The following is an 18,687-nucleotide window of genomic DNA, read 5'->3' as shown; positions in this document are numbered from 1 at the left end:
TCACTCCTTACCTATCAGTACACCTAATTTTCAATATTATTCTGTAGCATCACAGCTGAAATGCTTCGATTCTCTTCTCTTCCCGTTTTCTTATAGTCCACTTTTCACTGCCATACAGTTCTGCGCTCCAAACGTACATTCTCAGAAATGTCTTCTTCAAATTAAGGTCTATGTTTGTATTACTAGACTTCTCTAGGCCACAAATGCCCTTTTTGCCAGTATTAGTCTGCTTTTTATGTCCTCATTGTCCTTCGTTATCGGCTGTTTTGCTGCCTAGGCCGCAGAATTCCTTAACTTCGTCTACTTCAGGATCCCCAAATTCAGATGTTAAGTTTTTCGCTTTTCTCATTCCTGCTACTTCTCATTACTTCCGTCTTTCTTCGGTCTTGTCTCGGTCCACATTCAGTACTCATTAGACTGTTCATTCCATTCAGCAGATCATGTAAGACTTCTTCACTTTCACTCAGGACAGCAATGTCATCAGCGAATCGTATTGATATCCTCTCACCTTGAATTTTAATACCAGTCTTCGATCTTTCTTTTATTTCCGTCATTGCTTCTTCGGTGTATAGATTGAACAGTAGGGACGAAAGGCTACATCTCTGCCTCACACCCTTTTTAATCCGAACACGTGGTTCTTGACCTTCCACACCTATTTTTCCCTCTTGGTTCTTCTACATATTGTATAATATATTACACTTGTTCCCTATAGCTTACTCCTATTAACCTCAGAATTTCGAACAACTTGCACGATTTTACATTGTCGAACTCTTTTCCCAGTTCGACAAATCTTATGAGCGTGTTCTGATTTTTCTCCAGTCTTGCTTCCAATATGAATAGCAGCGCCAGAACTGCGTCTCTGGTGCATTTAACTTTCCTAAAGCCATAAAACTAATCATTAATGTGTAACTTACGTCACAACATTATTTAAAATCGCTGAAGTGAAAGGAAACCAACAGTACAATGATTTAAAAAGTGACTGCTACCTGTAGTTCGCATACAAACGACAAAAAGTTCAACAAATGAAAACGTGGTCCGTTGTAGGCTGTATTCTAATGTTCTTTATGTAATCTGAGTGATTACGTTATTTTGACTTTGCGTCATTTTCAAGCAAATGCATGACATTAATTTATATAGATCACGTTTTACATCGTGTAAATCTCGGATTCGCAATGTACACAACGTAAAACATGATGTTCATAAGTTGATGTCATGCATGTGCTTGAGATGACGCATAGTCGAAATTAGCTCTTCGCACAAATTACATAAAGGACGTAAATATACTGCCTACAAAGTCTCATGTTTCGGTTGCAAAAAAATTAGAGGCTGTGGACCCACACCGAAAAAAAAAATTATGAAGTTGAACGGCTGAACTGGATGAAAGAAAAAGAAACATCGTACACTTCAGAGAAGCTAACGCTGTGCGGAACTACACGGCAGCTCTTTCTGTCACAATGTCCCACTGCTGAAAAGAAATAATAGCGCCGCTTCGTTGCTTCTCTGTACTTTTCACGCAAGAAAGGATACTCGTAGTTGAGTTGGTTTTGACTTGGCTTGAAGTTGTCTTCTAATGATTACAGAGATGTTTTTCGCTAGAGGCTAGATGAAGTGGACACTGCTGTTGTTATCTATGCAGTTAGAACGTAAGTTGCGACCGCATTCACTTTATATTTTTCCACTGAGATTAAAAAAGTTGCTCATGCAAGTAAAAAAGTATCGTTTCCTGAGTAATATGTTGCGGTGCATATACACATCAAAAGAAGCTTTTCATCACCCCGGTACCCAGAACTCCTGAACATAGACGTTGACTGTGGATATTGTCACAGACACGGTCCCTTTGACTGTTCAGAGATCTCACCAATCACGCCCAAAGATGTAAAAAAACATGCATGAGCAGCGCCTATTAGACGGAGGGGGTCTGACATCCGATCAGTTCCATTCATTTCACCAGGAAGCATGTACACAGCTCGTGTTGTCTATAGCTCAACCACGCCTAGACGGTTAATACCGCAGTTCGATCGGGTCCTCATTGTCACTTTGTGCCAGGAAGGGGTCTCAACAAGGGAAGTGTCCAGGCGTCTCGGAGTGAACCAAAGCGATGTTATTCGGACGTGAAGGAGATACGGTGAGACAGGCTACTACTGCAGTGGATGACCGCTACCTACGGATTATGGCTCGGAGGAACCCTGACAGCAACGCCACCACATGGAGTAATGCTTTTCGTGCAGCCACAGGACGTCGTGTTACGATTCAAACTGTGCGCAAGAGGCTGCATGATGCGCAACTTCATTCCCGACGCCCATAGTGAGGTCCATCATTGCAACCACGATACCATGCAGCGCGGTACAGATGGGTCCAACAACATACCGAATGGACCGCTCAGGATTGGCGTAACGTTCTCTTCACCGATCAGTGTCGCATATGCCTTCAACCAGACAATCGTCGGAACTGTGTTTGGTGGCAATCCGGTAAGGTTGAACGCCTTAGACACACTGTCCAGAGAGTGCAGACACGTGGAGGTTCCTTGCAGTTTTGGGGTGGCATTATGTGGGGCCGACGTACGCCGCTGGTGGTCATGGAAGGCGCCATAACGGCTGTACGATACGTGAATGCCATCCTCCGACCGATAGTGCAACCATATCGGCAGCATACTGGCGAGGCATTCGTCTTTATGGACGACAATTCGCGCCCCCATCGTGCACATCTTCTGAACAACTTCCTTCAGGATAACGACATCGCTCGACTAGAGTGGCTAGCATGTTCTCCAGACATGAATCCTATCGAACATACCTGAGCCGGCCGCGGTGGACGAGCGGTTCTAGGCGCTTCAATATGGAACCGCGCGACCGCTACGGTCGCAGGTTCGAATCCTGCCTCGGGCATGGATGTGTGTGATGTCCTTAGGTTAGTTAGGTTTAGGTAGTAGTTCTAAATTCTATGGGACTGATGACCTCAGATGTTAGGTCCCAGAGTGCTCAGAGCCGTTTGAACCATTTGAACATGCTTGGGATAGATCGAAAAGGAATATGGACTACGTGACCCACTTACCACTGAGGGATCTACGCCAAATCGCCGTTGAGGGATGGGACAATCTGGACCAACAGTGCCTTGATGAACTTGTGGATAATATGCCACGACGAATACAGGCATGCATCGATGCAAGAGGACGTGCTACTGGGTATTAGAGGTACCGGTGTGTCCAGAAGCCTGGACCACCGCCTCTGAATGTCTCGCTGTATGGTGGTACTACATGCAATGTGTGGTTTTCATGAGCAATAAAAAGAGCGGAAATGATGTTTATGTTGATCTCTATTCCAATTTTCTCTACAGGTTCCAGAACCCTCGGAACCGAGGCGATGCAAAATATTTATGATCGTTGCCCGATAACTAAGCAAAATTCGTCTCGAACTAAATGAATATGTCTTAAATTGAGAGGAAGAATTTTTAATGATAATTGTACTGATAGTTATCCGGAAAGACATGTAGCGACGACAAGCGACAATCACGGCAGACGTCAGATGATCACCTGATCATTAAGCATACGTCAACAGGGCTCATGCACTGGAAGACAGAAGCGCTGTGAAATGTCTTCTCCTTGCTGCCACGTGACTTTTAATTGGTCGGTACTTTTTGTTTTGTCTTGTTTATTCGTTCGTTTGGTTACCGAAAATGGCTTGTGATCGCATATGCTTTGTGTTCTTGTTGTTATGTTAAATGTGAGAGCGTGGGATTTGTTAGTGTTACTCCAAAACCACACATTCGCTCGTGTCTGATTCTTGTTGTGACCTGAACACAATATCGAGTTTGATAGCCTAGTAACCCACAGACTTGCGACAATGGTTACCCCGACGTGATCAGCGCTAGAGAAAACAAACTAGCAATACTAAAGTATTGCGGCGAACCGTCGAGAGTCTGAGAAATTAGTGAAATGATGGGACATCAATAATATCAAGATTTAGCGTGAGGTTATCACCGTTCTGGACACCCAGATCGGCACTATGGCTAGAGCAGGTGGAGGAAAGATTCGTCTGCGCCGGAGTGGTCACCGATTACACTAAATTCGCGCAGGTCGTTAGTCAGCTGGACACAGTCGAGGTTCAGGACAATACAGCTTCATCTCCGGGTATGGACCTGTACGCGAAACTAAAGGCCCAGTTAATTCGAAGAGTGTTTCCTCTGCGGAAAGAATGAATACGGCAGGTTCTCACGCAGAAGGACGTCGGCGATAGAAAATAACCCCAGTACCTCCGTCATTTGATGCGACCTGCATCGAATTTTTCCCCAGCGCCAACTTCTTCATCTCGGAGTAGCACTTGGTACCTACGTCCTCAATTATTTATTGGATGTATTACAATCTCAATCTTCCTCTACTATTTTTACCCTGTATGACCTGGAAATTATAGCGTCCCCAGTGAAATAATACGAAAACACTTAAAAAACAGTATTTATAAAGAAGAGACATTTAAAAATTGAATAATCTACATTTTTCTCATGTACCCGTTAAATAATAATTTCTCTGTGTAAGTTTCGAGGGCAAAGAAATATAACAAAATGATCTAAAGAGACAACAAGATACGCTCTTTTGTTAATTTTTTAGTCGTCTTCACTTCTTCTCTTGTCTTGGTTGCGTGTAGACGGACATCTTGCGAGTGCTGGCAAATGTAAGCATATTTGTACTAGTTAAGCAGATAATATATTGATTTAATATCATTGTTCACTTTTAATTTGTAAGAGGTGATCCCGATTTCATGTCCGCCTTCCTTTAATTAACCTGCATTCGAGTAATTTACAGTTCAACAATCGCAGCGGCCGATGCAGCCAACGACGCCATTACGTGGCCATATTAACTTATAAAAAATTAGCGGAAGCGAAAAACTCGCCCGCTATTAACGTAATATACATTTTTCTCCACAGCCGCCCTACGTTGCAGAAAATAAGTAGCTTTAAGATTCTTATTTTCAGTACCACAGCCGAGAGCCAACGCCAGGACTCCGACTACAATGCAATGGTTAACGGAGGTAAGCAAAAATACTCTCGCGCGTGTGTGGGCCGCAATTGTAATTAATAACTAAAGATTTTTTGCTTTAAAGTGAACTGACTAGCCGAGGAAATTAATATGAAAAGTTTATTCCATTGTTCAACTTATATACTCATGTTTTAACATTCAGCGAGTCTAATTCCACTGAAGGTTAATATTGTTAACAAAAAGAGAACTTCACAAAAGCGTTTAATTGTAAATCAAAATTAAAATGAAGTATCATTTTGATTAAGGCCCACCACGTAAGTCGGAACAATTAACGTTACCAATAAATAATATATTAAATTACGACGGCCGACGGACGCGTGAAAATCTGTGGAAGTTCCTTTGGCACCGGTCGGCCGAAGTGGCCGAGCGGTTCTAGGCGCTACAGTCTGGAACCGCGCGACCGCTACGGTCGCAGGTTCGAATCCTGCCTTGGGCATGGATGTGTGTGATGTCCTTAGGTTAGTTAGGTTTAAGTAGTTCTAAGTTCTAGGGGACTGATGGCCTCAGAAGTTTAGTCCCATAGTGCTCAGAGCCACTTTGAACCTACGGCACCAAACTGGTAAGGTCATCGGTCCCTAGGGTTACACACTACTTAATCTAAGTTAAACTAACTTAGGCTAAGGACAACACACACACCCATATCCGAGGGAGGACTCGAACCTCGGACGGGGGGAGCAGCGCGATCCGTAGCAAGGCGCCTTAGAACTCACGGCTCCCCCGCGTGGCCTTCCTCTAGTAGCTTGGAAGTTATTCTCATCATGTCTCTGCTTCTTGTCAGTGTTTTCCATATATTCTTTACCTCATCGATTCTGCGGAGAACTTCCTCATTCCTCACTTCATCAGTCCACCTAATTTTCAATATTTTTCTTCAGCACTACATCTGAAATGTTTCGATTCTCTCCTGTTCCCGTTTTCCCACAGTCCATGTTTCACTACCATACAATGCTGTGCTCCAGACGTACATTCTGAGAAATTTCTTCCTCATTTAAGGCCTATGTTTGATACTAGTAGACTTACCTTGGCCAGGAATGGCCTTTTCTTTTTTTCCCGTACTCTATTTAAAATCAGTCAATTGTTTCACATAAATATTGCTTCTTTATTTGTTTATCGTAAGTGCTCATTTACATTCATATTGTCAGTCAAACGCGAATTAACATTCTCCATTAATAGGAATCTCCTTAAAACCGCCTTTCTATATCTGTTATTTTCATCCTCGTCACTACCACTACTACTACTATTATCTTTTTCGTAACCACTACTGCCACTTTCCATCTTTCTTTTCGCTCCCTTCTCCGATACCTCCAGCCTGTCTTTGACCTTTAGCCCACAGACGCTTGAGTCAGTCACGACCTTGGGCACACCTGTAAATATGTCTTCCCACGCGAAATCCAGCTTTTGTCCCTCTTCCGGCCAGCAGGTAAACGGAGCGCGCTCGGTCCTACAGGCGGCCACAATGGGACGGACAGGTTCCGGCGGCGGGCTCTTTGTGGCCCACGGCTCACTTCAACGAGTTCTGTGACCTGTTCTGCCAATCGCTGTTCCATATTATCCTCGTCTCTGAAACTTGGTTGAAACCAAACATTTCTTCCGACGCTATCTGAATCACTGGTTAGTCGGCCGGAGTGGCCGTGCGGTTCTAGGCGCTACAGTCTGGAACCGAGCGATCGTTACGGTCGCAGGTTCGAATCCTGCCTCGGGCATGGACGTGTGTGATGTCCTTAGGTTAGTTAGGTTTAATTAGTTCTAAGTTCTAGGCGACTGATGACCTCAGAAGTTAAGTCGCATAGTGATGACAGCCATTTTTTTGAATCACTGGTTACTCTCTCCTAAGGGCAGATCGTGAAACACGACGCGGGGGTGGTGTGGGTGCCTATGTTCGCTCTGATCTGAGACCTACTTTACTATGCACATCGGATGCAAAGGGCGAAGGAGAAGCAGAGTCCTTGTTTTTCGAAATAAATACATCAAATCAGAAACGGCTAATTGGAGTAATCTATAAACCTCCAAACGTCGGTGCCATGTCCTCCTTTCAGTCTGCCCTGTCCTCGCTCGTGACACTGTATGAACATATAATCATTATAGGCGACACAAACATCGACTTACAGTTAAAATCTCCCTCTGCAGAAAAACTAAGGAGACTGTTCCACTCCAATGTTATGAGTTTAACACCGCTGGACCCAACTCATCACACGCCACACAGCCATACACTCATAGATATAATAGCAACAAAGCGACCAGATAAAATAATTCGCGCTAATCAGACATCCGCTCCGGGTCTCTCTGCTCATGCCGTGATATTCTTAAATTACTCAGTGCACACTACCAAAGAAAAATCACACCTCGTAACCTACAGAAACATAAAAAATGTTAACCATGACGCTCTTCAAAAGGATTGCTCAGACATCCCTTAGCACGATATAAGCAATGAACCTACTTTAGACGGAAAAATTCGGGAATTATGTCGCAAAATTATTGCACTGTATGATAAACATGCTCCTCAACGCACTGTCAAGGTACAGAGAGCTCCCGCTCCGTGGCTCACCACTGCATTACGCCAGTTAATGAATAAACGTGATACTGCACATAGGGCCTTCAAGCGTAACCCAACTCCCGAGGCGTACGAAGCTTTTGGAAACTCCGAAACAGAACCAAGCAAAGCGTGAGGAATGCCAAAATCAAACATGCCCGCTCTGTCGTATGCGGCATATCAAAACCTGCTGCACTGTGGAAAAAGCTGCGCAGTTTCGGTATACAGAAGCGAAGATCTGACGCTGTTTATCAAGCGTCTGCAGAAGAATTAAACGATTTCTTCTCAACAGTTGTAAATTGCCACGCAGCGACAAATTACCAGCCCCAAAATATCAATCTCTCGAGAGACAATTTTTTCCTAAAACATGTCACTACCGGCACAGTACAAAAGGCAATTATGAGAATCTCTTCCGAGGCAGTAGGAAATGATGGAGTGAGCATTGGCATGATTAAGAACGTCGTAGACACTATTACTCCAGTTATCACAGACATCTTCAACCCGTCTCTTGTCAGTAGTACATATCCTACTGAATGGAAGCAAAGTTAAATTCAACCTATACCCAAGACTGACAACCCTAAGTCGCCAGGTGACTACAGGCCGATCAGCATACTACCTGCAATATCTAAAGCCCTAGAATACATCGTCCATGAACAGCTGACGGATTACCTCAAAACTCATAGCATCCACGACAAATATCAGTCAGGCTTTCGAAAGCACCATAGTACAGCAACTGCATTAATCTAAGTAACTGATGACATTAAACATGCTATGGACAGACGTGAAGCTACCATCCTAACACTGCTTGACTTTAGCCATGCTTTTGATACAGTTGACTTTGATATATTACTAATTAAAATGAAGCAGCTGAATTTCTCAAACAGCGCAATACACTGGTTCGGCAGTTACCTCAAAAACAGAAGTCAACAAGTCATTTATGGGTCGGAAAAGTCATCATGGAAAAACGTGCGCTCTGGAGTTCCCCAAGGCTCCGTCCTTGGTCCATTACTCTTCTCACTGTACATTAATGATATTTCTTCAGTGATTCACTCCTGCAACTACCATCTATATGCCGACGACATCCAACTTTACATAAGTGCAAGCCCCAAGAACATTGCTGACGCAGTAGCGAGTATGAACGCAGATCTTTGCTCTGTTTCTCGATGGGCACAGAACCTAGGTCTGAAACTAAACCCCAAGAAATCCCAGGTTATACTTATATCTCATTCAAAGTTAATCAGCCGGTACTTTCGCGAAACAGTCCCTCAAATACTCCTCAATGGTACCCAATTACCATACCAAAAAACAGTAAAAGACCTTAGAATAATCTTGGATGAACACCTAAACCGGGAAGAACAAACAGGCACAGCTTGCCGGAAATCGCTCTCCTCCGTACATGCAATTCAAAAATTTAGAAAAATATTTCCAACTCATGTTAAATAAAAATTAGTCCAAACCCTAGCCTTGCCTAATCTTTACTACTGTGATGTAGTTCAACACGGCACAAATAGTGAAAATTCGAGATGCCTCGAGCTAGTGATGAATGCTTGCGTTAGATACGTGTGCAATATACGGTTGTATGATCATATCAGTCCTTCATACTCCCAACTAGGTTGGATACGCCCACAAAAGGCACGTGATCTCCACACGATGTGCTTACTTCATCGATTTCTTAGCCACTGGTGCCCCCAATTATTAAACAGCTATCATCATTCCACAACCGCAATACCAGATCGGATACGTCTAGCATCTTGGCTGTACCTTTACATAACACAAAATCTTTCTCCGTGTCATTCTCCATCTCAGCCATACGACTATGGAACGCGCTCCCCTGTGATCTGCGTCTTATCCAGAACCACTCAACATTCAAGAGGGAACTCAAAACTTACATATTAGGGACGGTATAGCCACCACTGTTGTGCCCTTCTCATCTCTTTCTTTCTCCTCTCCATCATAGCTTCGAATTTTACCATTCTATTTCTCTCCCTCTAACCTATCTACATCTCTTTCACACCATTCTATCGTCTTATGTCTCTGCTCGATGAGAATAACTCACAAGCTGCAAGAATATAACGAGAAAATTCCCAACTATCAATGGGACTGCCATTCATAAAAGAAAAATTTGTTTACTTATATATACACAGTCATTATTATTATTATTGTTATTATTCTTGATTGTTATAATAATTTTTTGATTGTTATAATTATCATTGTACTACTGTTATAATCTCTATTTTTTCTTTAACATTAATACTGTATAACACGTTATATGTCCTTAATGTTCTGTAGAAACTGAAATTTGTTCAATCTGAGTATGCCTGTTTAGGTGTAAGAGAGGGCCTGAAGGCCCTAATCTTGCCAGGTAAAATAAATGCATAAATAAATTAATTACGGGTTGTCTGGGTTGCGGAATACCTCAACTTCATCTACTTCGTGATCACCAGTCCTGATGTTTAGTTTATCACTGTTCGCATTTCTGATTCTTCTCGTTACTTTCGTCCGTCTTCGATTTACTCTCAATCCATATTTTGTTCTCATTAAGCTGTTCATTCCATTCAGCAGATCCTGTACTTCTTCTTCACTTTCACTGAGGATAGCAATGTCATCAGCGAATCTTATCATTGATCTCCTTTCGCTTGAGTTTTAATTCCGTTCTTGAACGTTTCTTTTATTTCCGTCATTGCTCCTTTGAGGTGTAGATTGAAGGAGCGAAAGGCTACATCCCTGTCTTACACACTTTTTAAACCGAGCCCCTCGCTCTTGGTCTTCCACTCTTATTATTCCGTCTTGGTTCTTGTATATTACCGTCTTTCCCCATAGTTTACTCCCATTTTTCTCAGAATTTCGAACATCTTGCACCATTTGAAACTGTCGAACGCTTTTTCCAGGTTGACAAATCTTGTGAACGTGTCTTGATTTTTCTTTAGTCTTGCTTCCATTACGAACCGCAATGTCAGATTGCGTCCCTGGTGCCTCTGCCTTCCCTAAAGCTAAACTGATCGTCATTTAACACATCGTCAATTTTCTTTTCCATTCTTCTGTATATTATTCTTGTCAGCAACTTCGATGCTCTTGTAATATTCGAAATTGTATGATGATGTTTTTCCGATAGTCAGATGGTGTATCACCAGACTTATACATTCTACACACCAATGTGAATAGTCGTTTTGTTGTCACTTCCCCCAATGATTTTAAAAATTCTAGTGGAATGTTATCTATCCCTTCTGCCGTATTTGATTTTTAGCCTTCCAGAGCTTTGATACTATGTACCGGATCCCTTGTCTCTTCTATATCGACTCCTCCTTCTTCTTCAATGGCGTCGTCCCCCTCATAGAAGCCTTCAGCATATTCTTTCCACCTATCCGCTCTCTCCTCTGCACTTAAAAGTGGTAGTCCCGCTGCAGTCTTAAGGTTACCGCCCTTGCTTTTAGTTTCAGCGAAGGTTGTTTTGACTTTCCTATATGCTGAGTCAGTCCTTCCGACAATCATCTCGTTTTCGGTTTCTTCACATTTTTTAGGCAGTCATTTTGCGTTAGCTTCCCTGCACTTCCTATTTATTTCATTCCTAAGTGACTTTTATTTCTGTTTTCCTGAATTTCCCTGAACATTTCTTCACTTCCTTCTTTCATCGACCAACTCAAGTATTTCTTCCGTACCCATGGTTTCTTCGCAGTTACCTTCTTTGTACCGACGGGTACTTCTGTGATTGCCATTTTTAGATATGACTATTCCTCTTGAACTGCATTATAGTATCACAAATGGACATGTCCGTCGACGCGGTAGGACACGATTCAGGGCACGAAAAGACCAACATCCTGCCTGGAACCTCGACTGCGTGGAGTACTAAATCTGTGGTAATACGAGAGGATTATGAACAAGGTCGACGCTCTGAGTAAGCAGATGGGCGAATTGCTCTATGACTGGAACGCTAGAAGACAGTTCCGCAAAAGATCGCGAAGACGTTCCTCAGCGAACTCTCCAGCAGTTACTCATTGAGCCCGGACACCACAGCCGGCCGGTGTAGCCATGCGGTCTAGGCGCTTCAGTCTGGAACCGCGTGACCGCTCCGGTCGCAGGTTCGAATCCTGCCTCGGGCATGGAGGTGTGTGATGTCCTTAGGTTAGTTAGGTTTAAGTAGTTCTAAGTTCTAGAGGACTGATGACCACAGAAGTTAAGTCCCATAGTGCTCAGAGCCATTTGAACCATTTGAACCGGACACCACAAGAAGTTCACAGACCGTGCCCACAAGTTAACCTCGCTTTGTACCTTCCTCAGTGGCAAATGACAGATGGAAGTAATTGCTCCGTATAGTCAGTTGTCGTCCTTGCGCCTCTTCAACATACGCAGCTAGCCGATACGGAAGTTTTTGGTGAACGTATGTTCCAACTTAAAAATTTTGCCGTTGCACAGATACCGACCAGCCACCTCGTTTTGTCTTTCCGTGGCAAATAATTCAGCCATCGCGACGAATGGCACACAGCACACCTAGTTGGACCTGGGTCTACGATGTGACGGAATCAATTATCAGAGCCGACTGTTTAGTGCATTGTGATCTGGAACCTGACATCGCCAATACTCGTCTCTCCCCTAACAAGTATGCTCTTGCAAACGCGCAGTTTAATACCATGTTGAAGGAAGGCATCGTCCATCATTCGCCCATCCAGTGGAGCTTGGTCGTCAGTCGCGCCCCCCCCCCCCCCCCCTTACATTTACTATCAAAGAAGAACGGTGGATAGCGGCCATGTGGTGATTACCGAACCGTGAATGTTAGAATTATAGGGGATCACTACCTTATTCCTTTATTGATAGATTATAATTATACTTATGTGGGAAAAAGATGTGTAACGTACAAGATTGCGCGAAGGCATGCGCACTGATCCCTGTAGCTGAAATAGATATTCCGAAAAAAGCTATTATAACGCCGTTTGGTCTCTTCTGAAGCCTGTTTATGACGTTTGGATGACATAGACTGATAGATTCTGTTCTACAAGCTTTGCAGTATTCCTTTGCATATCTGGACGATCTACTCATTTTTTCAGCAACCCCAGAGAAACACAAACAGTGTCTGACTGAGCTGAATAGCCTTGACAATATGGAATAGTGTTCAACTCCTCAAAGTGTACTTTGGGCCACGCAGATATTACTTTTTTAGGCCACATCGTATCACCAGCCAGATCAATGCCATTACCGGAGAAAGTCAAAGCTATTTTAAATAATCCACTGCCGGAAACAGCTAAAGACTGCGAAGATTACTGCGAGTTTTTAACTTTTAGTGACATCACCTACCTGATACAACAGAACTCCAAGAGCTTCTTACCGCAGCTTTAGTTGATCCTAATGTTAAAGGCAAAACACTAGTGCGGTGGTCAGATTAATAGAAACACGTTAGAAGTAGCTAAGAAATGGACAGAAAGTCAGGCCTTCTTGCTTACTCGACTTTAGGAGCACTTTTCGCGCTCGTAGTAGACGCTAGCCAATCGGTGCTGCATTGCAACAGTACGTAGACGAGGCCTGGCAGCCTCTCACATTCTTTTCACGAAAACTCTCTCCGGCTCGGCCACGATTGAGTGTGTATGATGGCGAGTTGTTGGCGGTTTATGTGTCCATTAAATTGTTTCGTACTAAGTTGGAAGCGTTAGATTTCTTCGTTTATACAAACCGTATACCCATGAACTATTCCTTTTGGCAAAATAAGGACAAATGTTCCCTAAGACAATACAATCAACTGGAATTCATAGCCTAAATCATCACTGATATAAGGTATATATCAGGAATTGACAGTGTAGTGTCAGACAGCGCGTCCCGGGTGAGCAGTATCATGGCGATAAAAATGGTTCAAATGGCTCTGAGCACTATGGGACTTAACTTTTGAGGTCATCAGTCCCCTAGATCTTAGAACTACTTAAACCTAACTAACCTACGGACATCACACACATCCATGCCCGAGGTAAGATTCGAACCTGCGACCGTAGCGGTCGCGCGGCTCCAGACTGTAGCGCCGAGAACCGCTCGGTCACTCCGGCCGGCTCATTTCGATAGTTCACGCAGCTAGCCCAAGTGCAATATTCTGATCGGGAACTTCAGGATGATTTTAAAAGAAACTACATCTGGTCGTCAGCCAGTCGACGTTCCAGCCAGGAGTGCCTAGTTTTACTGTGAGATTCCGAACGTGAAAACTCGTCCTTTCGTTCCTTCGGCGCTAGCAAGCAAGTCTTTGAAAGTTTAGAAAACTAACGCCACCCCGTCTTGAAGGCAACGATTAAATTACTAACTAGCCGTTTTGTGTGACCTGGAATACAAAAGGACTGTCTAACATAGGCTCGCGCATTCGTACAGCGGCAGCGCAGCAAGATATCTTGCCATCTTTATGCGCCGGTGGGCAGTTTTCCAGACACGATAGCACGATTCTCGAATGTTCGTACTGATGTCGTAGGCCCACTGTCCCCTTCAGAGAGACAACGGTACCAGGTGACAGTAACAGCCCGTTTCACGCTCTGGCCGGAAGCCATTCCGGTGGATGACATTTCTGTTGAGACGCTAGCAGCTGCGTTTGTGTCACGTGAGATCTCTCGTTTCGGTTGTTCGCTGCATATAACGACGCACAGAGGACGGCACTTCGAATCCGACCTGTTTGTCCAACAGAGTAAATTTCTTGGCGCAGTGCACCATAGAACAAGTTACCACCCTGCCAGTAATGGACTTAAAGCCGCGCTAATGTACCGTGGATCACAATGGTCATCCGCTTTACCATTGGTTTTGCTCGGCGTACGCAACATGTGCTGGACGCCTCACCAGCATAGTTGGTACATGCAGAACACCTACGGCTTCCCAGGGAATTCGTCGATCCACGCGCATTATCGATGGACGCCGCTAATACACTAGAATTCACAACTTTGTAATATAGAAAGACCTTGATCTAACGATTCTTTATTAAGCGTTCTACGTTTCAAAATTTCATCAGACTGAGGCTGTGAAATTAAGTGTAGGAGAAAATTAACGAGCCCAAATATGTACATAATATGGGACCATGCGCTTCTTGGTTCCTCTCTGAGTGACTTCAGGAGGTTTTTTTGTTCTATGACTTCATTATTAATTTTACGATTTTCATTTTTATATGTTACATACACATTATTTTAATCTTTACATTACTGATTTCGAAATGCACTTTCGGTCTTACACGCAGTTCTTCACTTGTAGAAATTTATTTGCATTACACACTTACACTACAGTATTACAAAAGGGTTTTTTCTGCCGATTTTGCTGAAGCCAGATCGAATGTTTCTCAAAATCTTTGAACCCCACTCGAAGTGGGCATTCATTGATCCATTTTATAATTTTGTTCACAACTTGCAAGTGGTTCATGGTGCTATATCCACTAGTAAAATAATCTCATTGATTTGGCTGGTTACAACCTATTGTATTGTATTGTATGTTAACCGGGGACCTAGAAACGACAGAGAGGCTCCGTCCCCGCCGCAGCAGCAGTGGTCCACAACCCCACGACGACTACCGCAGTCTACTTCATCCCTCCGCCGCCCCACATCGAACCCAGGGTTATTGTGCGGTTCGGCCCCCGGTGGACCCCCCCAGGGAACGTCTCACAACAGACGAGTGTAGCCCCTATGTTTGCGTGGTAGATTAATGGTGGTGTACACGTACGTGGAGAACTTGTTTGCGCAACAATCGCCGACATAATGTAACGGAGGCGGAATAAGGGGAACCAGCCCGCATTCGCCGAGGTAGATGGAAAACTGCCTAAAAACCATCCACAGACTGGCCGGTTCACCGAACCTCGACACAAATCCGCCGGTTGGTTTCGTGCCGGGGACCAGGTGCTCCTTCCCGCCCGGCAAGTCGTACGTTAGACCGCACGGCCAACCGGGCGGGCTGGTTACAACCTAACTGCAAGATTAATCATTTGAAACAGCAGCCAGCACAAATATAATTTTTTTAAAAGTTTAAATGAATCAAATCGTTATCGATTTCGGATTCTTATTTTCAAATGGTCTCCACAGATTTTGTTTCCCTGATGCGTTTTGTAGCCGTTATCTGTTTTGTATACTGAGATGAACAAAGAAGTTTCCGTTCACAATTCGGTAACACTTACAAGAGAAATTCTTTTGGTTCTCATCAGAAACGTACACGTTTTAACGTTAGTATAAAATGAGATACAGCGACATCTTACGTGATGTATAAGCCTGTGCCACGCAGTCATCGTTTATTTCCGGTATAGATTACAAAAATTTCTAGCTTTGGCTCCTAAAAATTATTTCTGTAATGCTCCTGCAAAAAACAGACAACTTACCTCGTCTTACCGCTGCGTGAATATTCTGCATCCAGAAACATAATAAAATATTTCAAAAGGAAAACTGCGATCAATGCAGAGTGTAATGCATGGTCACAATTACTGATGCAACTACAACCATCTTCTTATACAGAAATTAAATCATCAGGAGGGAGTTAGTCAACAAGCCTTGAGAGCTGTGAAAATGAAAGGAATCAATAAAAACTTTTAATTTACTACATTCTGAAAATTGACGATCTACACACTGACGCACTTTACTCAGATTTTTATTTTCCTTGGACAGTTTCATTAGCAAAAAAATTTTTTTTCCTTTATATCTGTAATCAATAGTCGTGTATCTGGTAACAGCAAAGATACGAATATTACTTTCAATGTATGCATACACGTACCTATCAAAATTCCTCCAGTGCGCAAGCAAGCATCAATTACACGCAGCGAAAAGGTAAATTACCAAATATCCTCGATTAACACAAAAATCTGCTCTGGGCCACTAGCGCGGTCACGACAGGTTGAGACCTCTCCTGGCACGTGGCTTCTCTCCACGCCAGGCTGCGTTCAACTACTACCAACAATTGTTCGCTCGCCACCATTCGACGTTAATAATATTTCGTAGTTTGTGTATGCACACAACAACAGAATACGTAGCCAACTTTCCAAAAAAAGATATCAATGTCCAAGTTTCAAGTCTGAACATCAAACATCGAGTAATTATATACAGTATTATGATTTATTTTACTGACTTGTCAGTTACAATGTGAGATACAAGATGTAACCCTTTTTACATAACGGCTCTGAGAATGTACTACGGCAATCACAGACTGTGGCAATATTATATTCGTTTAAAATATGAGATAACCTTTTGGGATTACTTAGGGAAGTGGCGTTGATGACTGTTTGCTCAGTCAGAATCATGTAAGAAAAATCATTTGTTATGTATGTGGATCTTAGTCTCCTCCATAAGATTCGTTCTACGCCCTTATCTGTAAGGTCCAAAATATGCAGGTTGCTTTTACTGTATCAACTATATTGTTATTTTCTGCAAAATGAGTGGGAGACGCTAATTTGCTTAAATTCCTCAGTCGTCGGATATGAAAGTGTTCCTTAATTCTGTTTTCATATATCTGGAGACAGTTTCAGTGAATTATTTGTTATACGAGTATTACGGACAGGACGAGGAGAGATATGTAGTTCTAATAAATTCTGTCTCTTTTCTTGTAAAGTAGTACATTTACAGCGTTTTGGGTATTTTTAGGAATCATCTTGTCTAGTATGCAGCCTGTAAACAATTTCTTAGAGATGTGCATAATTTCAATACTCGACATACTTTCCCTTTCGCTCACAGCTAAGGATATAGCGAAAATGAATTTTTCTGCACCGTCTTCAAGTATACATGCTCAGCGGTGAGGGAAAAGTTCCTTCGTCACTACAGAGCAATGTCATTAAAGACACGTATCGTATCAGTTCAGATCGTTGGGAAATCCAACTTCATTATTCTCGTCCTTATTACTATTTTTATTCGTGTTGTCCCTCACTCTGTTCTCTCCATCACACAGTTAACGAGAACTGATGATAAAAATCAGCTCCACCAAAATCCACTGAATAGTTATTGCACGCCAAATACAGCAAATACTGTGTTTGTTTAGGAATGAAGTTGTAATGTCGTTATTTCCTATAAGCTGTGCTTGTTGACGGTCTTTACAAGCGTTATTGCAATATCTACCATAAAAATGTAAATAAACTGTAAACAACATAACTGTCTCGGTTGTTTATCTTCCATGTTTCCCCAGCTTTGAAGATGCGCCTGTCGAATATTGTGTATGCAGCCCACATAACAAAGTCGTGGTGCTTGTTGCAAGAGAATAGGCGCGAGTGCCTTCGCTCTCGCAGTGAGTTCACTATGTTCATTCCTCTACACTCCCCTGCACGGATTATTTTTCATTTGTGGAAATAAGCTTCCTAATGTCACTTGTGTCAGCAGTATTTAAAAACAGTTGAAAATCACCAGAACAGCACAATGCCTCAGCACACGGTTGAGACACGCTTCTGTATAGAATTTGTAGCTGAGTTAGTCCATGTTTTAACCATCTTATACTGAAGACTCATCGAACAAAACTTTGACCAACAGTTGGACAAAGGCACAGGTCAGACCTGTCTAAAAGGAAGGACAGCAGAAATGATCCACAAAAGTACCATCCAGTCTCGTTGATGTCCATCTGTTGTAGAATTCTAGAACATATTCTGAGATTAAACATAATGAGGCCTCTCAGATCTCAGCTACGGTAAAAGCATCGCTCAGTCGAAACCCAGCTCGCACTTTTCTCACAAGACAACCTGTAAGCCTTGGGTGCAGGTAATCAGATGGGTGCATTGTTTCTTTACTTCAAAGGAACATTTTACTCAGTACCAAATCAACACTTATTAATTATGGGGCTGAAAGGTCGTCGACAAAAGTAAACTTCAGATGTGTCCCAGATAAGTATGTTGGGACCCTCGTTGTCCACGTTGTACAGTAATGATTTTGCAAGTAATATTATAATCAAATTGAGAATATTGGCGTATGATGCAGTTATCCATAATGAAGCACTGTCTAAAAAAATGTTGTCCTAATATTCATTCAGACCTTGATAACATTTCAAAGTGATGCGAAAACTGGCAACGTGCTTTAAAGGTGTACGTCAGGAAGTGAAATAACATAGTATCCTATGACTACAATATCAATGAGCCGCAATTAGAATCAGTCAACTCACGCAAACATATTATGTGATCAAAAGTACCCGGAAACCTGGCTGAAAATGACTTACAAGTTCGTGGCGTCCTCCATCGGTAATG

Source organism: Schistocerca serialis, chromosome 9 (assembly GCF_023864345.2).
Source record: "Schistocerca serialis cubense isolate TAMUIC-IGC-003099 chromosome 9, iqSchSeri2.2, whole genome shotgun sequence".
Lineage (NCBI taxonomy): Eukaryota > Metazoa > Arthropoda > Insecta > Orthoptera > Acrididae > Schistocerca > Schistocerca serialis.
This window is presented reverse-complemented; position numbering follows the sequence as displayed.